Source organism: Talpa occidentalis, unplaced genomic scaffold (genome assembly GCF_014898055.3).
Source record: "Talpa occidentalis isolate TD23 unplaced genomic scaffold, MPIMG_talOcc4v2.1, whole genome shotgun sequence".
In the NCBI taxonomy this organism is placed as follows: domain Eukaryota; kingdom Metazoa; phylum Chordata; class Mammalia; order Eulipotyphla; family Talpidae; genus Talpa; species Talpa occidentalis.
In genome coordinates this window covers 15,085,087-15,111,271 of record NW_026555331.1, presented here as the reverse complement: position 1 = coordinate 15,111,271, position 26,185 = coordinate 15,085,087, and the positions used below count along the sequence as shown (strand labels likewise).

General features: G+C 51.1%; 1 protein-coding gene across 1 annotated transcript in view; it reads left to right on the top strand.

The window, feature by feature from the left end:
* The window catches only part of ZHX2 (zinc fingers and homeoboxes 2), a 137,348-nt gene that overhangs the window by 46,105 nt on the left and 65,058 nt on the right, over nt 1-26,185 (top strand). The window contains exon 2 of the mRNA XM_037502158.2: nt 16,297-16,367. The gene's annotated coding sequence lies outside the window, so the exon portion shown is untranslated. The remainder of the gene's footprint in view (nt 1-16,296; nt 16,368-26,185) is intronic.

Here is a 26,185-nt window from a genome sequence, read left to right as displayed (position 1 = left end):
CGAGCCTCAAGAAAAATCTCTGGGGTAAGATAAGTGGCGTGTTTGGTTCCCTTTGAAAGGAATGCAGTAGGCAAGAGCACGCGAAGTGATGATAATACTAGCATTATTAAATTAAAAGAGTTCAGGTACCCAGAACAGGGCCTGGCACAGGACTGAGAGCTGTTGTTGTTTTTAGGACAAGTTTCTAGAGAGAGAAGCTGAGGCATGTGGGGCCTCTGATGGAGGCTTCTGGTTGGGGGTGTACTGTGGTGTTCCTGGGGACCGCTCTCCTCATGTCCCAGTGTACCCCTTCTTTGAGGCACAGTTCAGGCCCCCCTCCACTACCCCCTTTCCTGACCTCCACCCTCATAGTGCCCTTCTCCAATGGACAGAACCCCCCAGCCCCGAGCATGAGCACCTGACTCCTCTATCCGAGGGGACCCCTCATGTGGGAGACTGAGACTGTGTCTTGTACCTTGTCGCGCTCCTTGCTCGAGTACCCGGCCCAGAGACCACAAGCCCAGCACAGATGCCGTTGCCGCTCTACAACTATCCTCAACCGATAATAAAAAATCATCCTCATCCCAATTGTCACTTTAGGCAGCTCACCCCTTACTCCAAAGGCATCACCTGGCTCAGAACTTTCAAGGCCCCAAAATCATCCGAGCACATCTTCCCCACACACACACCCCACCTGTTAGCAAATCTCTGCCCTGGTGGCTCTGCCAGTCTCAGGCGGGACCAGGACAGTGACTTCCCTTAGCAACACAGTTTTTAATGGGGGAGAGGTGATAAGAATGTGGATCTTTGTACAATAATCTGCTTCTGAAGACAGCTCCAAACTAGAACTTCCAAACAGGTCTGGGGCAAGGCCACATCCTGAAGATACAGGTTAAAAAGTCTACAACAAGGGGGCCTCCCCGTTGGCGCAGCGGTTGAGCGCTGGGTTGCAAAGCTGCCCGCAGCCTCTGCGGCGCTGGCTCGATCCCCGGCTGCTCCCCGGCCACCAGAGGAGGGTCCCACATGGCGCGCAGACCTCCCCTGCCACCCGCTGCTCCCCCCAGCAGTGTGCTTTAGTCTGCCTGTTCTGCTCCCCGCTCTGGCTCTGGTGAATTCTCTCACCCTCCCGTGCTTCTGACTGTAACCAGTGCTTGTATAAATAAATAAAAATAAATATTTAAAAAAATAATAAAAATTAAAAAAAATAAAAATAAAAAGTCTACAACGAGGACCTCGTTTAAACGGTGGTTCACTTTGGGGGGTCAGTTCTTCCAGTGTGTTTAAAATTTGTCCTAAAAATAGACTTAGAAAGGATGGACACCAAAATAATAAAAGTTGTCCTCTCTACGCTACGAGATAACGATTTTTCTTTCCTCCTATAACCAAGCTATATTTTCTATGAAGAATTGCATTTGGGGGTTAAAGAAATAAAATTTTCCCTCAAAATATATTTTGAAGCATGAATAAGTGAATGAATGCATGAGCAAAATCTCACGACCTTAAAATCAAAGCATGTTTCCAAGAGACCAAGTGTGTATCTTTATGTGTGTGTGACTGTAAGGAAGGGGGGTGGAGGCCCCAAGGCCAGCGGCCTCAGAGACAAACCCTGGGTTAGAACAGCCATGAAACTCTCATTCCTTTGCCTTCCCTCGCTAGCCCCCAAATTTGTTTCAACCTAGTGGCTCCCTCCACTGACCTGAATTTAATTATTTTATTCTTTTTTTTTTTTTTAAGATTTATTTACTTATGCATATAGGAACTGGGGTACAGGCCAGAGGTGCAGGGGATGAGAGGATTCACCAGAGACAGAGTGGGGAGCAGAACAGGCAGACTGACTGACAGGCACACTGCTGAGGGGAGCAGCAGGTGAGTCAGGAGAGGTCTGCTGCGCCATGTGGGTAGCTCCCTGGCTGAACACGTGCTGCAGTGGGTGCGGATAGCTTCATAGTGCTGCATCTTAATCTCTTGTGCCACCAGGGATGCCTCACCATCATCACCACCATCATTATCACCATCATTATCACCATGGGGGTAAATAGTATACCACCCCCATCCCCAGAACTCACTGGCAGCTCTTGATGAAGAGTTCTAAGAACACGTTTTGTGTGGGAGAGGCCTGGGCGCTGTTCACAGGCCCTGTTTGTTTATAGGTGCCTCTGTCCGGCTCTGTTAAAATGATGTCAATCTGACGAGGTGGGTGTCAGTAAAATATTTTCCTGGACATCAGAGGGAGAGGAAATGGACAATCTGTTTCTTCAGAGGATCAGGAGTGGCAGGTGCCCCCGGCACCCCGTCTCCATCCTCGTGGGGTGGCTGCCAAGAGAGCTTCAGCGAGGGTACCATGGAGAGAGGAGGCAGTTTTGAACTCCAGACCATTTGAAGTTCCTGAGTGGCTATTCTAGATGCTGAGGTGCCACTGAGATCTGTTCACAGAGGCCACCACCCCGCCAGGGTCTCCCTGTGTCCACCTGTATATGACCCAGCAGCTGGACACTGAATTAACCACATGGGCTGGAATTCCCGGCAGAGCCCTGGATCCGGGTCAAGGCTGACAACAAGCCCAGGTGTAGGCAAGAACAGAGTCTTTCTGGGTTTTTCAAAGGGCAGAGGTGGGGATCAAGACAGGAAAGGTTTCTGACCTCCCCGTCAGAGGTCCAGGAGCCGGGTGCTGCCATTCACCAGCCCTTGTTCCTTGGTGCAGCCTTGTGGCTCTGATCTCCTTTTCCTCATTGGAGACACAGGGATAACAAGACCTGCCTAGTGAGTGAGCAGCACAGAAGCCAGGTGTTCCTAGCTCTGCTATCCACATGCTGTGTGACTTTGGGCAAGCGACTTCACCTCTCTGTGCCTGGTTTTCCATGTTGGGTTCATTGCCTGTGGCTGCTATAACAAATTATCACAACTTAGTGGCTTAAGACAACAGAAATTTCTTCTTTCTGGAGGCTAGAAATCTGAAATCAAGTACCAGCAGGTCCATGCTCCCTCTGGAGGTTCTAGGGGAAAATCCTCCTCACTTCTTCCAGGTTCTTGGAAGATGTGGATGTTCCTGGTGGCTGAGTTGCTTCAATTCCTGCCTCCATCTTCACGTCCTTGTTTCTTCTGTATTTCTTCTCTAAGGACACTTGCTCTTGGAGTTAGGGACCATCTGGATAATCCAGGATGATCCCATCTTGAGATCTTTAACTTAAATTACACCACAAAGTCTTGTCAAGTAAGGTCACATTCACAGGTGCTGGGGACTGGGCTATGGACCTATTGTGACATGGACATATCCTGGGGGAAGCACTCAACTATCAGATGAGGGGGTAGTGATGCCTGCCATGTTGTGGAGACTAAATGTGATCCTGGGTCTAATACCCTTCCACCTGTGCCCATAACACAGCACTCAGCCATTTGCTCTTGTCATCCTCACTGGGCCATCATCATCATCACCACCATCACCATCATCACCACCATCATCACCACCATCATTATCACCATCATCACCACCACCATTATCACCATCATTACCATCATCATCACCACTATAAACACCACCATCACCATTGTCACCACCATAATCACCACCATCATCATGATCATCACCACCATCATCATCGTCATCACCACCATCATCATGATCATCACTAACTTTCATGAAAAAGCCTCCCAACCTTCATGGTCTAAAACTAACACTTGACACTTAGTCTTGAGCATCTCAGTACACAGTTACTCCATCCCTTAAATAATCCTGTTTCCTCTACTTCTTTCACACTCTAGTCCTTCTATATAAATGCTATTTTCAAACTGTGCCACCCGCCTCACCACCGCCCTCCAGGACCAGCATGGTGCTACCGGGCAAGGGGTGGCTTCCCCCCTTGGGGGATGTGAATGGTACCTCTGGGTTCCACCGTGTATGCTTGAGGGCCACTCTGCCACCATCCCCAGCTCAAGCCACCATCAGCTCTTGTATGGGTTGAATCATTGCAGTGGCCCTCAGCTGTCCTCTCAACTTCACCTCTTACCTGACCCCGCCTCCCTCCACCCCCCACAGCCCACGCCTCTCCACAGTCCTTCCAGCTGCCTAAGTCAGATTCCATCACATCTCTGCCCCACGTCCTCCATTGGTTTTCTTTTTTTTTTTTTTTTTCAAGATTTTATTTATTTATTTATGCGAGCACTGGGGTATAGACCAGAGGCACGGGAGGGTGAGAGAATCCACCAGAGACAGAGCAGGGAGCAGAACAGGCAGAAATACACTGCTGAGGGGAGCAGCAGGTGAGACAGGAGAGGTCTGCCATGCCATGTGGGAATCTCCCTGGCCGGGTGGAAATCGAGCCAGCACTACAGAGGCTGCAGACAGCTTCACAGCACTGCACTCAACCACCTGCACCACCAGGGAGGCCCCCTCCATTGGTTTTCATCTCACTTTGCACAAAGCCAAAGTCCTTATGGTAACCCACAGGCCCCACATGACCACTGCGCCCCCATGGCCTTTGGGTTAGGCCTCGCACACAACACACGTGAGTATACAACGTGCGCACATACACATGCTCGCACACACGTACTGGGGTATAGTTGCTTTGCACTTGCTGTTTTCTTGGCATGGAACATGCTATTCAAGCTGTCTTTGTGGCTCTTTCCCTTACTTAATTTAGGTGCTTCTTAAAAGATGCTCCATCAAGGACTCCTCCTCAGACCACTGTAGGGTGATAAGTAGACAAGCACCCCCATGGTTCACTACCCCCTTATCCTGATATTTCTTTAGAGCACGTATTGCTGCTACCTGACACTGTAAGTTTATCTGCTGAAATGTCTCCTTTCCCCTATTACACTCAAGTACCAGGAAAGAAAGGGCCTTGCCTTATCGCTGCTGCATCCCGGCACCTGCACAGTTAGGCACGTCATAAGCATTTCCTCCATAGGGGACCAGGCCAGGCCAGGCTCCGGCTTTGTATTCATTACATCCCATCTCCCACCAACGCATGAAGTCGCTGTATATGTTCTGTAGTTTTCAGGGGCTCAGAGAGAGGAAATCAATGTCGCCTGCCTCCCCAACTAGGGAGCCTCAGGCTCTGCACCAGCTCGTGTCACTCAGAGCCCACATTCTCCATCCCGTCTATCACGAGGCAGACCTGAAAGGCTGTAGCTGAAAGACCTTAGGAAATGGAAACGCGGTTTCTGACAGTCCCAGGAGCCGAGCCCTTGACACCTGCACGATTGCTCCGGATTGATTTTGGTCCCCTTCCCATTGAATTTTTTTAAATTTTGAGGGCGGTTTTTACTGCCTCCTAGGAGATGGTGAGCAAGGTCTCTCTGGAGCGTCATTGCTCTCTGCAGGGACTGGCAGACTTTGGTGGCCCGGAATGCTCCAGAAATGGAACTGCATGAATGTGTCCTTTATTCCAAAAACAGGTCAGTCCATTTTTCTGCCGTTAGTAAACAAGGAGTATCGATTAGCATCAAACATTTCAGCATGGGGATGCACACAGAGCACTAGGCTGAGTCGAGATGCCAGTCAACTCTGCGGCTAAAATATGCCGGTGGCCTTAAATTGTACTAGAAATTTCGAGTCCCTGCGTAGCGCCAGGTGCTCGGTACATTCCAAGTGCTTTATTCCTGTTAACTCATCCCAAGCCACTCTGGGAGCACGTGCTCATTATTAAGCCCAGGCAACCCTAGTCACAGAGACAGAGAGATTAAATAACTTGGCCAAAGCATCACAGCTCATAATCTGCAGAGTCAGGCTGTCTCTCCTCCGAGGACGGGCTGCACCCCCCTCCCTCCTGACTCCCAGCTCCATCTGTGGATTGTGGGGAATGTGTTCAACCACATTTTTCAGCCTGAAAAATCTATACTTTTAGGCTGAGAATCTGGTCGTAGATTTGAATCATGGGTATGAGTGCAAAAGGTACAGCAACTGGGGTGAAGAGAGGCTGAGCCATGGACATCACAGGGAGGGGTTCAGGGCCAACCCCCTCTCCATCCGGCCCTCCCTGGCTTCATGCTGTCTTGTCATTCACCTGCTGTTGCCTCAGTGGTTTGCAGAAGCGCCTGCATGTGCTTATCCCCTACCCCTGACATCTTTCTCCTCTGTGTGGGAAAAGGAAAATGAAACCCGATGGTTGCCTGGTGTTTCTGAGCTTCAAAGCAACCTCACATCTCATTTCACATGTCTCCCACACAGAAACCCCCGTGCGGACAGGCACGAGAGCCCCATCTTACAGATGAGGAAACAGAGAGATGGAGAAAGCGGGTCTGAAGGTTACATTTACCTCCTCCTGCCCCCAGTGAGGACTTCCTGGGTCCTTCCTCCAGGTTTTTCTTACTTTACTATAATAATCTTAGCAAGCCGGGCCCTCGTTGCTCCCAGCCACCCCCCCACACACACCATTGCCGCCACCAGCTTAGTAGCAAATGCCACCCTATGGCAGTGTCCTTTATTAAGGCCTCTGTATAACAGGAACTGTTCACCAGTTATTTCCTCCTGGTCCCCACAATGTCCCCTGGAGATGAAATGCCTGAACGTAGCCCCAAGCTGTAGCCCCAGGCCACAGCTAGGGAGCAATAAGCCTTGGCCCGATGCATTAACATAGGTCTTCTCACGTCCACAAGACCGTGTGCAGGTTAGGTGGCATCAAGGTGCATCCCAATGCCTGGTGGCACTGTGCCCCATATTCCAGGAACGTCGACTGAGCACATACTCTATGCTGGGCACTCTGGCAGGTGTGGGCAAGGCAGAGCAGATTTCTCATTCTTGTTTTTGGTGGGAGAGCCAGTCCATAAACAAGTCCATATGCCATCAGATAATAATCAGGGGTCCTAGTCATCAAAGACAGTGTCCAAATTACCTGGTGAGGTGTGCAGGCCCTCCACACACGCACCAGCCCCAGCACCTGACTCTCCAGCCGTGTTCTAATGCCACTTCCTTCTAGCTCAGCCACACTCAACCACCTGCTGCTCCTGTGCAGCCACATCCTTCCTCTGGACTCACCTGCCCCTCCTTGGGATGCCCCCCTCCTTGGGTACACTTCCCCCACTGTTGACTGGCAACTTCCCGCCGTCCTTCAGGGACTAGACAAAGCCCCTTCTCCATCAGCCTGTTCAGACCCACCGGCTCCTGCAGCCCCTCTCCCCGCTGGGCACCCTGCCCTGGGCACCCTGCAGCACCCTACATGCTCTCCCTTGTAGCACAGCTCACACGGGCTCACCAACACCTGACGCAGCCATGGGCCCCAGGGACAGAGACACCGGGGAGCAGTGTGGGGCTGGAAGGACCAGAGGATACGGGTCCCAGCCAAGGGCATGCTGAGTCCTCCCTGCTTTTACAAACATGGTGCCAACCCAGCAAAACAGCTCACAGCTGGTGTTGGGCCCCCTCTTTGGGACTCCCTACTTCTCCACATTGTCAGTGCTTACATGAGGAAGGGTGGGAAAGGAAAATTTACCATCTTAGATCCAGCAATTGGGCCTCCATAAAACACAGTGTATTAATCTGCTGGGGGTGTCATAACAAAATACCATAGACTGGGTGGCTTAAACGACAGAAATTTATTTCTTAGAGTTCTGGAGGCTGAAATTTCAAGACCAAGCTTCTGGCCAATTCAGTTCCTGATGAAACCTGGGGCTCTTCCTCAGCATGTGTAGAGAGAGAGGGTGGCACTGAGGTCTCTACTCATAAGGGCACTAATTCTGTGGGCTGAGGGCTCCATCCATTGGATGACCGCCCATAGAGGTCCCATCTCTCAATATTAAGGCTTCAATATATGAATGCGGGGGGGGGGGGCACAAACATTCAGTTCCTAACCAATGACATTCCAGATCATTCAAAACACAAATACTTCCTGTGTCCTTGCCAGTGGGATTCCAAAAACGTTGAAGGGAAGCGGAGTCCAGTGGTCTAAAGTGTGACAGTTCCCATCAGACAAATTCAAGTTTGCCCCTAACTCCACCGGAAATGACCTTAGATAATCTACTCAACTTCTCTGCCCTCAGATTCCTTCTTACTGTGAAATAGGGACAATGACACCAACCCCACAAGACCCGTGTGCAGGTTAGGTGGCATCAAGGTGCATCCCGATGCCTGGAGGCACTGTGCCCCATATTCCAGGAACGTCGACTGAGCACATACTCTGTGCTGGGCACTCTGGCAGGGGTGGGCAAGGCAGAGCAGATTTCTCATTCTTGTTTTTGGTGGGAGAGCCAGTCCATAAACAAGTGCATATGCCATCAGATAATAAGCAAGTCGACCTGAGAATGGGTCATGGGCTGTTCGGGTGTCAGAGGGGCTAAAAGAGAGGGCAGCAGGGGAGGAGAGGCCTGCTGTGGAGGTGACTCTGACAGGGAGCTGCTGACCACACAAAGACCGTGGCTGGGTGTTTGGGTGGGGAAGCAGCAAGTGCAGAGACCTCGAGTCGGGCATGCTCAGTGGGCACATGGGCTGTTCACAGTTACTGTGTTTGTGGTTGTTATGCCCTCGGTCTCCACCACATCTGTGGGGATGTGAGACATCTGCCCTGACCTCCAGGGTGCTCTCTTAATCTGGCTTTCCGAGGAGAGCAGCGCAGTGAGGCTGGAGTGGTTGAGAAGGCCTGGGGCCTGGAGGAGGGAGGTGGAGGCTGTCTGGGAAGGGAAGCCAGCACTCCAGGGGGTGGGGGTGGGTTGAAGAGCCGGCTGTCTGAGGGACCTGCAAAAATACTGCCCAGGCCAGAGCCACTCAGAGAAAGGCCAGACCGGGAGGCCCGAGGCTCCATTTGGATGACCTCAGCATGAGCTGACAAGGGCAGCAGCAGCCTCTATTGTCACGCGGGGTGGGCAGTTGTCAGTTCAAGAGAATGTGTTCCCCACTTAAGACGTAAGGCCCAGGGCGAAAATCCAGCAGTGTGAGTCACAACCAGATGTAAGTCTTGTCAAGGAAAGCCATGGCCAAGAGAAACTGGTCACGGTTTCCTGCAAACTTCCTGAATGGGGGAGCAGGAGGGGCTATGAAGTGAAGTCCCAGCCTAAGTTAAGAGGGGTGCTGGGAGGGCTGGGCCCCGGTTGGTGGCCAAGGCCACACCTTGAAGGTCTATGGCCGAGCCATCTGGGGGGTCCTGGGGAGTATAAGCCTGATTCACTGGACTAGCTGAGATAGGTTAGGGGTTCTGTCTCCCCTCCCACAGTCTCCATGGCCTTCTGATGAAGGGCAGCTCACCCCTTGAGGTCTGGGTAGAGCAGCTAGATAAGGAGATGGGTCCCTGAGTCTTCACCCCACAGACCTGAATTTTAACCCAAGTTCTTCCATTAACGCAGCTTCTCTGGAACTTGGGTGTCTGCAAGATGATTAGAAAATTGGGAGCTCTACAAGAGTCCACCCGGCTGGAACGTGTGGAGCACTTCCTCCATTTTCCTCCCTTTACATAGGAAAAACTGAGACCCAAGAGCCAGGGCTTACTGAGCGCCAACCCCAGGGGAGGTGGGCTGGGAGCCCTGCCCTGTCTGGTCTTCACTTTGCACCCTAGCTCTTATGTCCTGCCTCTTCTCCCTGATCTGCTGGTCCCTAAACGCTTCTCTCCCGCCTCATAGTGACAAGATCACCATGACAGCCACGCTAGGATTGAAGGAGGGAATGTGCCTGCTCCTTGCCTGCAGACATGGAGCCTCTCCTCCATCAAATGATGATGTCCCCACCCAGGGATAGGTGGGTTCTGAGCCAAAATAGGAACTTCTGGGGCCATGGCCCACCCATTCTATACTTACTGGGATTGAGCAGACTGGACCACCTCTGGACACCTCCTGTCTCAATCCTACACACCCTTTAATTGGGCTAAATGACACCTCTACCAGGAAGCCCTTCTGTGTCACCCCAGCCAGAGTCACCACCTTCTCAGGCCCTCCCCATGCATGCCACTTCATAAAACAGTCACTGGCATTTTCACTCTTCATCATAATTATTTTGCATACATCAGAGCTCCTCTATACAATTTCAAACTTGTTGAAAGCAATAACCAAGTTGACCCCATTTTGCCCAGGCCTGCCACCAGCCTCTCCTTTGCAATCTGCTGCAATGTTTGTATTCTAAGTGTTGGATAGATATTTGTGGAATAAATGGAGCTTGGGTTTTTTGTGCAGAAGGCCTCTTCCCTTTCAGAATAAACGGTCAAGTGTGTAAAAACATCTATTCCAGAGCTATACTTAGTGGAATTTTAGCTCCATCTGTACACTGGGGCCTGGGGCAAGTTACTTCACAATTTTGTGCCTCCATTTCCTCACTTGTAAAGTGAGGGTAATAATAATTACCCTGCCAAGCAGAGTGAGGGTGAAAATGAAATGAGTCGTGCACGTGAAGTGCTTGATACAGCTCTACATGGACTTGAATCAGCACATGAAGTTCAATGTCAATGATTTATTTTTTTGAAACGATGTTATACCACCTTCCAGAATTCAAGTTTGGCTTCAGGTAGTTGCCAAATCCTTGCAGTCACTGAACCTGCATCAGGTCTTCCCTGCTGGGTGCAGAAGCCCCTCTCCCATCTCTCGCTCTGTGCAGGGCTGCGGGGAAGGGAGAGATGAAGATGGAGTCGCTGGGGCCAGCAGCCACATTAAGGCTCTTACTCAATTCATGTGACTGGACAAATTTGGAATGTGTTAGGAAAGAGAGTTCTTCCAGCTATGAGTCAGTACATTTAAGCTCTCACACACACACACTCATAAAAAATTTTTGAAGAAAAGTTTAGTGAGAATCATCTATGAGTGCAAAGTGGAAATCTCTGGAAATTTTATTTTGACCCTGAAGGCAAGTCATACACCAGACATTTAATAAAGGGTTCGAAACAAATGCAGCAGAGAGAAAACACAGCTCATCACCTTTCCTTCTCTCCTCTCAGCTGCTGTTTCCCATAAGAGGATCCGGTTCATGTGGTTTCTGATGCGCCTCCTGGACACCAGGATGAGCGTGCGACCACGTGGGAGATGTGTGGAGGAGGGAAGCAGAGCCAGCAGTGCTTAGACCCCTATAACGCGCCAGCTAACCACAAGGGGGTCATGTCCCACGTTCTCGCCAGAGGCAGTGTAGAGGAAAATGGAATTGTTGTATTCAGACTCCTTGGGTTCGAATCCCAGAACCCACCTATTCTTCAGCAAGGCCCATTTTATGGATGACAAAACTAAGACTCAGAGAAGATAAAATGTTTTGTCTGTGGACACAGAGCTCTTAAATGGTAGAAACCACATTCTAAACAGGGAGTGTCTGCCTGGTGAAGAAAGTGGGGTTAAGTTATTGTTCCCCAGAAGTGGCAGGGGCTGTTTCCCTCCAGGGAGGGAGGCAGACTCGGAGGTAACTCAGGTCTACGCCCCCAGCAGGTACAGCTTTCTCGGGAGCCATCCCTGCAGCTACCTTCTGCCGCTGGCCTCGAGGCCCATCCCAATTATGGCAAGGATTACAAACCACCTGATTCTAGGCTGTTTGTTTTGAAAAAAGAAACCACTGCCCCCTGCCCCCACCCAGGCTTGTGTTCCCAGTTGGTGGCGTCTCTTTTGCGAGGGCTCATTGCCACGGATTCCCGGTCTCCAGGGAGCTGAGTCTTTCCCTGAAAAAACCAAGCTGTAATCAAAGGTGTGTTCATCCTGCATGGGTGTCAGCAGCCGCGCTGGAGCGTGGGTTCCCGAGGCCTGGCAGAAGCAGGCGCAGGCCAGGTGCCCCCAGCATGGCTCCCTAAGTAAATCAGATTGCCCTGAGGTTGTCCTGGTGAAGGTGACACAGTCTTCTGCTTCTCAGTGTTGGGGGTCCAGAAGGCTGGGTTGGGGAGGCTTGGGGGAGGCAGGATTCTACTTCTATTCCAAACTGAGAAAAGAAGAATCCAGCTTTTTGGTGCCTTTCCACCCCTGGCAGGTAAAGACCCACCTCGCAGGAGGCTGGCCCCTCAGAGAGGCTTCCACAGCTCTGCCTCTTTTGAACCTGGCACTCCTCTGGCATGGCCAGGCTGGGCTGGCTCTGGCTGGAGCCTGCCGGTCCTCCCCTTGGTAGGGTCACTCCCCTCCCCTCAGTAGGAAGACATCACACTGGACATGATGAGCCGTTTACCAGGCCTGGCGTTTCTTACGTATCTGCAAAATATTTGCTGAATGAAAAATGGCGAGGAACGAACTGTCAGAGGGAGTGACCCTGGGAGCTGATTTTCTTCCTACAAACCATTTCAACAGCTTCCCTCGTTTTCCCCCTGCTGGGGTCTCCGGATCTGATAGGCTTAAACCAGGCCAAGAGGAAAGTCCCGTAGGCAGAATTTTTCTTACTGGGATTTTGCTCCCTAGAACCAGCATTTTCTGGAGTTCTGAGCCTGGAAGACTGGAAATATGTGCAACACACAGCTTGAAGGACACTGTAGAGCGTTCTCTATCCCTGTCTCGGGCGCCTCAGGAGAGCTGCCATTTTCCATGCCTGGTCGTTGTTTGACATCGGGGCTCCCCACGCAGCTCAGGGAGGCAGGGAACTCCATTTAGAGCCCCGCTGGCTGGCGAGCAGCCAGGTTTTGCAGCCATCCCAGGATGGGTAGGTTCACTGTCACTTCTAACTATTGGAAGGAGAATTTTGGAGCCCTTGGCATCACTTGCACAGATTTAAATGGTAAGCAGGGGAAGCCAGCCAGCAGCAAGACAGCAACTTGAGCCCCCTGTGAATCTCTGTACGCTCTTGTCTCTGGGCATCTCTGGCATTTTCTCATGGTCTCTCCGTCTGGTTGCTGTTCAGCCATCACCGTGTCTGAGTGACGCTGCCCTTATAGCTCTGACCTCTAGGCTCAGGTGTGCACACTTGCACATGCACACACACCCATGCTCAGGAGTCCATAGCCAGGCACGCGTGCCCCACACCCACGCGCCTTCTACACTAGCTAGATCAAGGCCGCAGGTAATGGCCACCGAGGCCAATGGTATAAAAGCCTGGTCATCTTCACTTACCCCACATGAGAAATGGAGGCCCCCCAGGAGGACAGTGGTGGGCATGAGGGCACAGAAAAGGGTGTGAGAGAGCCAGACTCAGGCTTCCTGTCCCCAAGGCAGGAGCTCTTGCCGGTTCGGGCCAGTGTCTAGCAGGTGGCAGTGGCGTGCTGGGTTCAGGGATAAATGAAGAAAGCAGGACTGACTCTATGAGATGCCCCAGTAATGAGTAGAATCATTGGGCAGCCCCAGCCAAGCCACTGTGCTCCTCTGTGCTCAAGGGGCAGCACCTGGTCAGCTGAAGACACAGTATTATCACCAGTGACAGTAGCTGACATACCTGCTCCCACACCCGGCACCTACAGGGGTGACCTGCTTTAGCCAACGGGACACGTCGGGGTTAACTAGAGGAAGAGGGAGGACAGAGCTGGATGGGACAGGCGCTGTGTGGCTGCACAAGCACAGTGGGTTCAAGAATCAGGAAGTCAGAAGCCCAGTACACAGCTGAGCAAGGCGAGGCGGGAGAGCTGAGCAGGACCCACCCCGCGGGACGGGGCTGGGAGTGTGGTCTCCACCTTGAAACAAACAAGCCATCGATTCGCTGCTCTGTCCTGTGTCACTATAGACCCCGCCCTCTCACACTCTGCCTGGTATTTGTCTTATTTATGCCCTGAGTTCCTCAGGGTAAGGACTGGGTCTTGTTTATCTGTATCCATCTGGTGCTTAACCAAAGATCAGGTGCATGTGGGTTAAATGATTCATTGAATGTTTAATATAGCCAACATTTAATAATATTAATGTATTCCATAGTTACTGACTCTATATTGTGCTTTTGTTATATAGCAATGTCAGTGCCTGTCAGCTGTCTCCCACGGGTAGGCACTTTTGCTGTTAAGTGATGCATGCTAAAGCCTTGCCTTCTGAAAAATGAAACCAGCGCAGTGACTTGGGAACGATCACGGTACAGAGGAGCACTCACACTGTATGTGACTCTGTAACGAAACACAAGCCTACTGACCACACTGACACAAGCCAAAGGGATTGTAAATGTTGAATTTTTTTTAAAAAAAAAGGCAACAGTAACTTTAAGATCTGAATCATTAAGGACTATAGTTCATATACCCAAGGGGGAGCTCCAGGAGAGGGGGCCAGACAGAGAAGGCCTAGGCGGCTGAGTGACAGAGGCAGGAGGCCTTCATTACATGTCCCTGTGGAAGAGCAGCAGCAGGCTTTGCCAAGAAGCAGCAGAGGTGGAAGGTCTAACCCACAGCCTTTGTGCACTGATCAGGGAGACCTGAGCCATGAGAGCATTTGAGACACAGCTCACGGCCTCGCTGGCTGAGAGGAAGGACGTGGAGGGGCGTCTGGCAGCAAGGAGCCGCGAGGCTGTCAGGGGCTTTGCATCCAGCTGCCTTCACTTGGTGTGCAAAGCAGTCATGTGCTGGGAACATTTGCCTGTGACCCAGCGCCACCGCGACATTTTATTGACTTCATTTCCCTGTCTACCTTACATGTGCTAATCACGCTGAATGGCTCAAGTGCAGTAGAACAAACAATGCGTAGTGCAGGACTGGACGAACTGATAAACCAGCTTGCCCGTTTACATCGAGGGGCAGGTACTGCTCATACCCTCTGTAGACTGTTGGACTGTTCACCTCTTTGCCGTTAAGTCTGCTCAGCAAACCCATTCTGTGAGCAGAGCAGAGAGCAAGACCAGAAGGAGCTGGTGACACTTAAACCTCTTTCCCCATCAGGAGCAGCTGAGCTCATACCTCTAGACCTGGAGTCAGAGGACCTCACCCCAGCCTGCCCAAAAGCTGTGTGACCTCAGGGAAATCACTCAGCCTCTCTGTGCCTGTTTTCTCAACTGTACAAAATGGCACTAGTGACATTCCCCAAGTTCTTTTAAGAAGCAAATTAACTAGTGCATGGAAAGTTCGAGTATTACTCTCCCCTAAAGGCAGTGCCTTCGTTACTCAAGGCAGCGTGTCTCCTGGACGCCTCCCACTGGGTGGTTCTAAAGGCAGTAGTCAAGAGACCTAAACTCCCTGAATCAACATAAACACTGGGATTAAATGCGGAAGCTTGAGTGTCCCTGCAGGAAGGAGACCTAGAACTTGCTGGACCTTGACAAAGTGAGGCGGTGGGAGGCCTGCCAGTGTCCCCTAGTACACAGGGCTCCTTCCTGTCAAGGCCTGAGGTCCCCTCCCACCCTGGCCAAGTCCCTGCCCTCAGCCACTCCTACCAAGCTGGGCCTGCCTGCTCCTTCACCCTCTTTTTTTGCTCCCCCAAAATAGAGCGGTGAAGAGGAACACCCGCTTGGGAATCACATGAACAGACTCAGATCAACTCTATCACTGACCAGCTCTAAAACCAAAATAGCCAAGTTGTGACTTCTTGAGCCTCTACCCTGACCTGGAGACTGGAATACAAAATTTCCTCCTTCCTTCCGCCCTCCTTTCTCCCCTAAGAGGATTATAAGTGAGCACCTTGCACCTTTGATGTGCCCAGGTTCTGATTCTGTTCAGCAGGGCTGGGTGGAGCCTGAGAATCCATCAGCCCCTCCAACAACTCCCAGGTGGCACAAACTCACTTTTGACGAGCAAGAGTGTAGACCAGGTGTGTAGAGCAGAGGCCTCAGAAGTACTCAGCCGACAAACGCCCTTACCACGGAGATGACTTTCCCCCAAAATCTTCTCCTTTGAGGCCAGCGATGGATGACTAGAGAAACCTCTGCTCGCCTCAGAGCTCCTTAGGGAAACAAGAAAAACAGCAAGTTTTGCTTTAAAAACAGGCTGGGTGTGGGGAGCAGTTCTCAGGCACCTGAGCATTGCTCGTGGGGATGTTACTCCCCACACACATGCACTGCAGGTGGGCCGAGGAGCCCCAAAAGCTGCTGGAGCTCAGGCCTCAACTTCTGGGGCTGGGCAGGTCCTCAGCCAGCCCTCCCGCTCCTGGGCCGCAGAAGCAAGGAATCGTCTAAGCACACAGGGTTAACTTGGCAGGAGTCTCCCAGGATAGAAATGCACCCTGGGGGCTCTTGTTTTAAGGACTCTGCTGTCTCCTTGAGGTGAGGCCTGGCTACAGAGCCTCCCAGCTCCCTCCTCAACAAAATGGAACCCCAGCCAGAGCTCTGCTGCCAGGAGCAGCCACCAGGCTCCAGGAGAGCAGGAGGGCCCAAGAGACACCGCCCTACCCGCCCCCTTGGAGAAAGTGCTTTTAGTTTCACTCTTCTAAAAAGCCAGCTGCTCAACACCCAGGGCCAGGGGCTTGCTTTTTTTTTTTTTTTTTTTTTTTTTATTTAGAGTCACCACAGAGCCCAGAGGTTCTGAGTTCCGTGTTAGAAGCAGCTTGGTCCTCACCATTTCTTTTCTCTCTCCACCCAGTCTCCTTTGCCCTGCTCTTAATGCTGACTCTTCTTCCTAGGTCTCAATGCCCTGACTGCTCTTGGAGTCAAAGTATGAGAAGATTCCCAGGATGTAAGGGATTCGCAACTGGTGAGTGGCCTGGTGTCTGGTGAAGGTTGGGGCTTGACTGGATTGGATTTTGAAAAGGGGAAGGAGATGGACGAGGCAGGCCGGGGCAACTAGGCCCAACGCCTGTCCAGGGCCACCTGGGCTTTTGCAGCTCTGAGATGGTGCTTCACTCCAGTGCTCCAGGAAGCCACGCCATGCAGAGCATGCAGGTGTGAGCCCCGGGGACCCGTTGTGTCCCCTCCAGCTGCTCAGCAAACAGACCTGCAGGGAGCTGGGCTGACCTCTCTCTGCTCAGGGGACAGCTTAGACCATCCAGACTGTTCATGCTTGGAATGTTTCAGGGGGCCACAGACCAGGGTCAGGACCCTGCTCTTAGAACAGATAGGGAACTACCCGGTTCATGTAGTTTGTCAACCATAGTCCCAAGGAGACAAGCCTGAATGAAGGCAAGAAAGTCTCCCCTTTGCACATTTAAAAGGCCATCCCTGGCAAAGGAAGGAGGCAGCTATTGGTTCAACTGAAGGAAAAATTCCTAACCAAAGAGATTTGCGAAAGCCCTGTAGGCAGCCACTGGGAGTGGTGAGCTCCCCGTCACTGGGAGAATGCAAGTGCGGGCTGAAGAGTTATCACCGGGAAATGTTGGAGTAGTGTGTGGCTCTGACTAGAGTAGTGCTTACAGACTTTGTTCCCTGATGACCTAGACTCCTGAGGGGCAGTAGGGTGAGGGAGAGGGAGTGTGAGGAGGGTGCACGCTAATGATGTATGCATGTGCTCTGTAAGCACTGCCTGTTTCATGTGGCAGGTTCTGCTCTAAGCCCGTCCAGAAGCCGCTGCGTGCGGCAGCCCTGTGGTCTCTCCTGGGGCCTGCTGTCCGCCCACTAGCTGAACCTGCACTAATGCCAGGCAGCTGCACACAACTCCGTACTTCCTTGCTAGTTTTCAAGTAGGAGATAGACTTTGAGGACAGGGTCCTGTCCTTGACCTGGCACACAGTAGGTGCTTAATTACTGGTTGTCAAATAACTCAAAGGAAAAATGATGAGGAGGCAGCTCAGGCAGGCCAAGCTGGTGGTTAAGAGTTTTTACCATTTCAAACTTCGAGGGATTTAGAATCAGGGATACTTGGCGGCACTAGCTGGGAATGAACTGTTTTTCCAGAGCTACATGCAGATGAGACAACGTAGCCCAGAATCAGGTTTCCCTTGAGTTTCCTCATCTGTAAAGAAGGGAAGTCATATACCTCCGAGAGCTGTTGAGGAGGGTAAATGAGAAGAAACATGGAGAGAACAGGCATCCTGCAATCTCGCTCACAAAACATGCCCCAGAGCAGAAAATATCTCCCTCGTCCACCTCCCACCCCTCTGCCCTGAACGCATAGCTTGCTTCTTGCAACATGTTCATGGAAATAATGCTGGGGAGAGTGCAGACAACCAAGGTGTTTGAACACCAAATTGATACCAGCTAAATCTGAGGGTGAGCCTGTGTGCCCTGGGGAGGGGCTTGTCTCAAATGGGCGAGAAGTCAGAGGAATTCGGGTTTCAGCCTTCATCCCTGAGAATCTTCAGGAGCAAGATTAAGTTTCCACTTTAAAACAAAGACCAATAAATCAGTGTGAAAGACCAATAAATCAGAGCAAACCCCCACACTAGGGGAACAGAAACCCCAGGTAGGTTGACTGGGAGCCGGCCTGGGAAGTCCAGTGGAGCAAGCTGGGCCTCCTAGGTCATTGGTAAAGAGGCTCTCCTGGGGGTGGGGGAGGCCATAGTTAACTGCATGCCTTTATTCTGCCCTAGAACAGCTGTCCCCTTTCTGGACCTTTGGCCCCCTGTCTCGTGAACTGGGCTGGAAAACCCCACACTTCTCTTTGTCCTTTCTCCTGAGCTTGGAGCTGCAGGCACCATGGGATGGGGGGAGACCTTGCAGTCTGAGGGCCTGGCCATACAGGCTTGCCCAGGGAACTGTCGCCTGGAGGCCTGGACAGGCAGAGGCATCATCACTCAAACCTCAGAGCAAGTCCCACAGCTCCCTCTGAGACCCGTGACTTTCCTGGGCCCCGTGGATCTTAAGGTCTACACGCAGTGGGAGGCATTGCTAGCACTGCAGAGGGATCAGCCCACACCCTGTAGCCAAACAGGCTTGGTTAGAATCCCCACTCTGCCTTTGCTAGCTCTGGGATCGCGGCCGTTATTGAACTGCTCTGTGCCTCCGTTTCCACAACTGTACAATGGGTCTCCTCATAGGGAAGTTATGACGATGACCGAGCCCACGCCATGTGCTTAGAATAGTGCCTGGCACGGGGGAAAATTGTTAGGAAAACAAATCAGTAGTAGACATAGCAGTCAGTCTTGCCATCTCCTGATTGACATCAGTGCGACTGTAAGCTCCCTGTGCACAGAAACAACAGAGCGCTAATCAAAGTGACATGAGTGTGAAGACAAAAAGCAAGCAGTTTGTGCCGTCAAAAGGCTGAGCTGGCCTGGCTTTGACCCCCACTGGAGCTAAACAGTGTCCGTGTCTCTTCTCGGTTTTCTTTTATATATATGTGTGTGTGTACACACACACACACTCACACACATTTTAAAAGGACAGGTTTATTAGGAACGGTAGTCACAGTGGGCAGGAGAGCTTTCTCACCTTGGCTTTCTTCCTCATGGTCTTCACTCGGGTCCCCCACCAACCAGGTTCCTTCTCTCAGCATCCTCTACACAAACCAGCCTTGCTTCTGGAGTCCTCCGAGCAAATGCCCTGGGGTCCGCCGAGCAAATGCCCTGGGGTCGAGAGGCGCAGGCCCAGGTCCGCCCACAGCCAGTGCAGCGTCAGCGTGAGCGCCCGGAAGGCCCTCTTCCAGCCAGCGCCGTCAGCGTTTGCACGGGGTGGCGCTCCCAGTTCTGATGGGCCTCTGGCTTGTATCACAAGGCGTGTATTAGTTTCCCTTTGCTGCTGTAACAAATCACTTAGTGGCTTAAACCACACACACGCGTGGTCTCACAGCTGTGGTGCTTGAGAGTCTGAATGGGGCTCGTTGAGCGCAGCAGCCTGGCAACCCCGCCTTACCTCCGAGCAGCCTTTGAGCTTAGAATGGTTTTAGGCTTTTAAAGGTCTGTTAAAAAACAATGACGAATACTATGGCAGGCTGCATGGACATGTGATCCACTCTGTGGCCCTTCACAGAAGAAGCGTGCCAGCCTCAGAAAGCCCCGACAGCAGGGTCAGCTCTGTGGGTTTGGATCTGCACTGGCTGGTCAGCGTCCATCCAGCCCCACCTTTAGACCATCTGGCTTTCCTCGCAGTTGGGAAGCAGCGGTGATGGCAGCAGTGGTAGTTGGGGTGGCAGGCAGGACTTACTGAGCTTTGACTCTGGCCAGGCAGTACAGCAAGAGCTTCTCTCCCTCCTCCTTGCATCAGCCCTCTGAGGGGAATCTGGTTTAGGAAGCCAGCTGACATGTGGGTCGGTGGAAGCTGCTGGGGGAGCAGTGACTGCCAGTGATTGTGAAAGCACACAGACTGGACTTGGAAGCCAGGCAGGCAGACCCCACATTCCTCTCCCGTGCCTCCCTGGCACTGCCCCCAGCTCGCTTCTCAGACAAATCTTTGGCATGCCCTCCCCTATTTACTTTCCTCATCTCTTTCCCCCAATTTTCTGACCAAATTCCTTTCCTCTGAAATAGGAAAACTGAAAAATGGAAAAGCTTTCAGAACAGGTTGTAAGGGTAGGACCTGGGCACAGTGCAGGTTTTCCTGATCCCATGCAGACCGGGTAAAGGAGGAGTCAGAGTCCTCAGTAGTTTTGCGGGTTTTTTATTTGGGGTTCACCAGGCATATGGCAGGCAGGGGTGCTGGGGGGCCGGGAGGCTGGCAGGCCTCCCAGCCCCCAGCAAATCCTCACTCTATCTGGGCTCTCTGGTGTTCTCTGCTTCTGCTTCGGCTTCTCCTTCAGCTGCTGCTGCTGCTGCTGCTGCTGCTGCTGCTGCTGCTGCTGCTGCTGCTGCTGCTGCTGCTGCTGCTGCTGCTGCTGCTGCTACTCCTGCTGCTGGCGTCCCCCCGTGATGCCGCCCTTAAAAAGCACAGTCTTAGCTCAGCTGAATCCCATCTACCTCTGCCCACACCCTATTCCAGGTGCCCGCCATCAGGCATGCATTCAGGACAAGGATCCATCATCTATCCTGATGGCGGAAGGGCAGAAAAGCCTGACATTTTCTTTACCCTACACAGGTCTACTGCCAACATTTAAAATTTTGGTTCATCCATCCCTCTACCTGCCTTTTCATCCACCCAACAACCATCCATCCATTCAGCCAGCCATCCATCTACCCACCCATCCACCCACACAGCCACGCAACCATCCAACTATCCACCCACCCCATCCATCCAACTGTCCACCCATCCATCCATCCAACTATCCACCCACCCCTCCATCCAACCATCCATCCACCTACCCAGCCATCCACCCATCCAAACATCTACCTAGTCTTCCATCCACCCAACCATCTATCCATCTGCCCACCCACCCACCCATCAACCTATCATCCACCATCCATCCATCCAACACAGCACCAGGAATTGATGAGAGCCTTGTCTTTGACAGTTACAAATGGGACAAACCCCAAGCCCCTGGGTGCTCCAAATTCCTTGTTACAGGGAGGCACTCAGGGAAGCTCATTAAGTAGCACCAAGCCCTTGATTAATATGCTATAATTCGGGCAGCCCCAGCCTATTCAAGTACTCATTCCCCCTGCCCCGTTACCATGACAACATTATTTTAACAAACAACTCCTTAATATTTAATGAAAATAATGCTCCTGACAGGAGAACAGAAGAGCAACCACACTACACAGGGCTTAGAGGGTCCATGAGGATGTCTGCATGAAGCCCTCCGACGCCCCCCATCTCTGTGCACCCTCCCTCACCAGGAAATGCAAGTGTTCAGCCTGGTGCCAGGCCCCTGTTCCGAGTAGCAATTGAGGGTTGTCACTTTTTTAATGTGGAATGTCACAACGGCCCCACCAGGATGGGGTAGCGTGATAGCATTATTAAACGCTCCTTTGTACACCAATCTACTAATTTCACCCCTGCCTGAAGCTGCTGAAATCCTTGTTTGCTTCGTGTGTCTACAATGAGGCTGAATTGAGAGACGGTATGAGGCGAGCCTGAGGCGCTCCTTTGCTCCCAGGGCCATCCGGTCCCACCTAGTTTGTTCAGGAGCAAGCAGGTGCGGACAGGGGACCCTGTCCTCTGCCCTCGGGAGTTAGTGCTGAGAAAAAATCGGGGGGACCCAGCACATTCTGCAGCAGCCTCCACCGTGGTAAGGGTCTGACTGTGTGCTAAGCACTGGGAAGGCACAATGACCTGTTCTACGTCCCCAGTAAAAAACCTGGGGAAATAAATATACTAAAGTGAGAGGGCGCTGGCATGGTGACCTGTTAGCTGTGTGCCTTGTTACTCGGCCTCTCCGTGCCTCTGTTTTCTCATCAATAAATTGGAGATAATGACACTGCCCATTGTCATGAGTTTTTAAAAAGTGAAATAAACATATAAAAAGCCCTAAACCAGTTCTTAAAATACTCAAAGCAGTGGGCACATGGAGGGTATTCAATAGCTGCTGGCTGGGATCTCAGGTTCCCATGGCACCAGGCATATGATTATACTGGCCGACATGTATTAAGGACTCACTGCACTCAGGCCTGATGCTGAGTGCTGGAGTCACAGCCTCTCATTTAACCGTCACAGGCGCCCCTGTGTGGCCCGTACCCTCGTTGTTATTGCAGGTGAGCAGCCTGAAGCTGAGGGCGTGGAAGCATCACCTGAATTCACGAGGCTATTAAGAGAGGATTTCAATCCAGCTTGTCTGCATTTGCCACCTCAGAAAACACACAGAGCGACAGCCAAGGACCACCCAGATGGTGCCCCCCTAAAGGGCTCTGGGGGAAGAGAGCTGTCAAGGGGATGTGCCATAGGTGCCTGGAGCCCTTGTGCACAGATCCAGGATGGGATTTGCAGGTGGAGGAGCGATTCTAAGCAGGACTCAGCATCTTAGAGAAGGTACGTGTGGAGGGACACCACAGTCTGGCTGACTAGTCAAAAGGCAGGCGGTTGGCCTTGCATGGGAACTTAAGTATGACCTATGTATTAAAAATTAACATTGGCTTCTTATTTAAAATAGATGGAGGAGGAAACACAAGACCTTGAGGGGAGAGCAAAATATTTCAAGTTTACCTTAATTGGGTAACATAAAAATGTTTGTGCCGAGCTCGTATGTGCAGCGAGACCTCGCTTAATGTTGTCAAGGAGTCCTTGGAAACTGACTCTCAATGAAACAACGTAAAATGAAACTAGGTCCTCACATAACATAGTTTCCTTCCACATCAGGCAGCCAGGATTCTTTTTTCATACCAACATGATCGTGAATTGACATTGAACAGAATGACAGTATTTGAGGACATGCTATATGTGGAAAATGGAAATGTTTTGAGCCAGTATCTCCAAAAGCAAAGAGGCAGAGGAAGCACAGTTTAGATTGTGTAGCAAGTTATAATCAAAGCCATAGGTACTACATTGTGTGTGTGTGTGTGTGTGTGTTTTGGTTATTGCTTGCCACAATGGTGCTTCATAATAAACACCACCCAGCCCCAGGAGCAAACAGGAAGCTTTTATCTAGCTCACAAGTCACAGGGTTTGCATGTCTGGGGTGGGTGCGCCCTTACACCCAAGGTCTGCTAAGGATCAAGCAGCTCTGCTATTGTGGCCACATCGCTGAGGCTGGCTGATACAGATGATAACCTCTACTGAAATAATGGGGTGAGCTTGGCTAGCTGCCAACCTGTTGGAATGACGGGCTGAGCTAACCAGTCTCCCCATGTTCACCCTCCAGCAGTCTCACCCAGGCATGTTCTCATGTGGCTGAGGAATGAGGGTGTGAGCAAAACGGTGCTTTGACTTACATCCCATCCAAATGAAAGTCCAGTTTGCTAAAGCAAGTTGCACAGCCAGAGACACGGAGGGCAGACTCTCTGAGGTTACATGTCCAAGAGAGGGGATACAGGCAGAAGGACAGAATCCCCATGTTTAATGAAACATGTTCCCGATGAAGCCATGTTTCTGGGAGACGGACATGGAATAGTCCCATGATCTAGGAGCCACAAGGTGACCTTGACCTCAGAGTGCATCCTCAGTGTGTGGCATTTAAGTCAGTGATGTCTTCAGCGTCACTCTATCCCTGACCCAAGGTGTCTGCAAAAATAAGTAAAACCCATCAACAGGAGATGGGGCACCCAGGGTACTCCCGATAGTGCTAGGTTTAGAGGCACTGCTTTGTCCTAAGCTGCTCACACAGAGAGCTGGGACTGCCCAGTCCTGAGAACTCAAGATTAGCAACATGTGCCTCCTGCAGAATGTGGTACCCAAGGTTTGCCCTGAAGGCAGTCTGCCTAGAAATGTAGGTCATGTGAAAGAAAGGCCTGTCTAAAGTTTGTTATCTCACAACATTTTTTTCATGGTAGCCCAGTAACTTCAGTTTATATTGTACTCGATACTTCCCAATACAATAATGACTAGCATTATTCCCATTTCATAGATGAGGAGACTGAGGCCCAGGGAGCTTAAACGACTTCCTCAAAGTGAGCCAACTCTCTCTCTCTCTCTCTCTCTCTCTCTCTCTCTCGCTTGCTCTCCCATCACAACAGTCTGCAGCTCAGCTCTGTGGTCACCTTACACACTCTGAAGACTGTACTCAAATCCTGATTCTGCCTCTTACAAACATGTCACGGTGGATATGTCACTTATTTCTCTGAGCCTTTGGAGAGAACCTTATCTCCCCAAGAGGCTTGTTTTGAGAAATAAATGAATTTAAAATGAACAACTAAGATGCTTGACCTGCCCTGCAGTGGGGAGTGTTCCTATCACTTGCATTTAACCTTTAAAGCCACAGAGAGGACTATCATCACCTCCTACAGGAAGGAGGCTGAGGCTCGTGACACCCAGTAGCTTGCCAGTGGTCCCTGTGGCACAGCTGGGGCTCGGATGCGGCCCGTCTGCCTCCAGAGCCCATGTACCCTGCTTTCCATATAAGGCTCAGCAAGGATGCCATACATACTAGCTGTCACCGTCCCTTTGGAAACTTGCAATGGAAAAGCACGTAGGGGTGAACATGGCACAATAGGAGTGAAGGTAAAACCCTGCCACCCTCTAAAGAGCATCTAAAACAGGGACCACCAAGCATCTGCCCCCTTCAGACAACAGGAACATCATGTTAAAAAACCACTGTAGTCATTCACTCCCCAAGAAACAACAACATTTTTAAAAACACCCTTCCCATCCAAAGCTCGAGTTCACGGAAGCTGATGGTTCCAAAGCAATGGCATCATCTATCTAACTCCTAACCCTTGATTAACCCTGAATGACCTACATGATCAAAGTCCCCTGATACAGAAGCAGAATCGCTGCCAGTTGACTCGCTGGGCGTGAGCACTGCTGACAGGTCAGTGCTTGAACTCAGGCCCTCCAGCCTCATCTGGACACACGTGTCCCTGCAAAGCTTCCTAAGCTCCTCCACATTGACCGAGCCTAGTAACTCCTGGGAGAGGCTAGAGCAGGGCCGAGCATCTGAGTTGCGATAAGAAAACTCAGGCCCAAGCAGTTCAGTCTGGGGAAAAAAAGAGGTCCAGGCTGACATGAAATTAAACTCAGTTTCTTTGATTCTGATTAGAATCTAGAGTCCAGATATCTGTCCCACCGTTCACTGTCCGTGTGACCTCAGCCAAGTCATAGCTCTGTGCCTCTGTTTTCTCCTCTATAAAATGGAGATAATCATGGTTACCTCTTAGAATTGTTAGGAGATAGTTGGTATGTTGTTGTCATGCTGCAGATTGTGTAACGTAGATTATCAGGCTGTTGGGAAATAGTTAAGCCCCATCATATGCTCAGAACAATACCTGGGACAAAAACACATACACATACACACACACACACACACATATACAAGAACAATACCTGGTACCTGGGACAAACATAGGAAGCACATGGTAATTGGTACCTTTTACCATTGTTGTGTGCATTTTGTTAAGAGTTTCTTTTCTTTCTTTTTTTAAGATTTATTTTTGCTTAGAAGAACTAGGGTGTAGGCCAGAGGTGCAGGGGGTGCAAGGATTCACCAGAGACAGAGTGGGGAGCAGAAAGATGGATCTACTGAAATACACTGCTGAGGGGAGCAGCGGGCGAGACAGGAGAGGTCTGCTGTGCCATATGGGTAAGCTCCCTGGCCGGGGATTGAACTCAGGCCGCAGTGGTGATATCACCAAGACTTAACCCCTAGGCCACCAGGCAGGCCCACCATGTGCATTTTGGATTAATCAGAAATGGAAACAGAGTGGACAGAAACCCTTACAGAGCATGGGAGGTGGAATTGCAAAGAGTACCTCATGTGATGAAAACATCGTAGGAGTCCATGGGGGCAGGTGACTTGCCCAAGGCACCCTGGTGGTAAGAAGCCATGGGAAGACTAGAAGCCAGCCTCGTGATGCTTTCTGCTTTTCCGGGCTTCCTGAAAGGGATATTTTCTTGTGCCTTCCCTTGGTTAGTCACCGTCCTGCTTCCCCATAACTCTCACCATACATCCAACTACTGGAAGCTCCCAACCTCCTTAAAACTTCCCGGCAGCAAATTCAAAGGCACTGTGAGCCCAAGTTTGCATTAACCATGCAAAAAGGAGACAGTTTGTATATGAGAACACTCAATTAAGCACTGCGTTTAATTAACTTCAATCAATCTCCTCCCCTCTCTATGCCCCCCTCAAAAAAAGAGGGCGGTTAAAATGTAGTCCCTAACTAGAAGTTCTGATGTTAACAG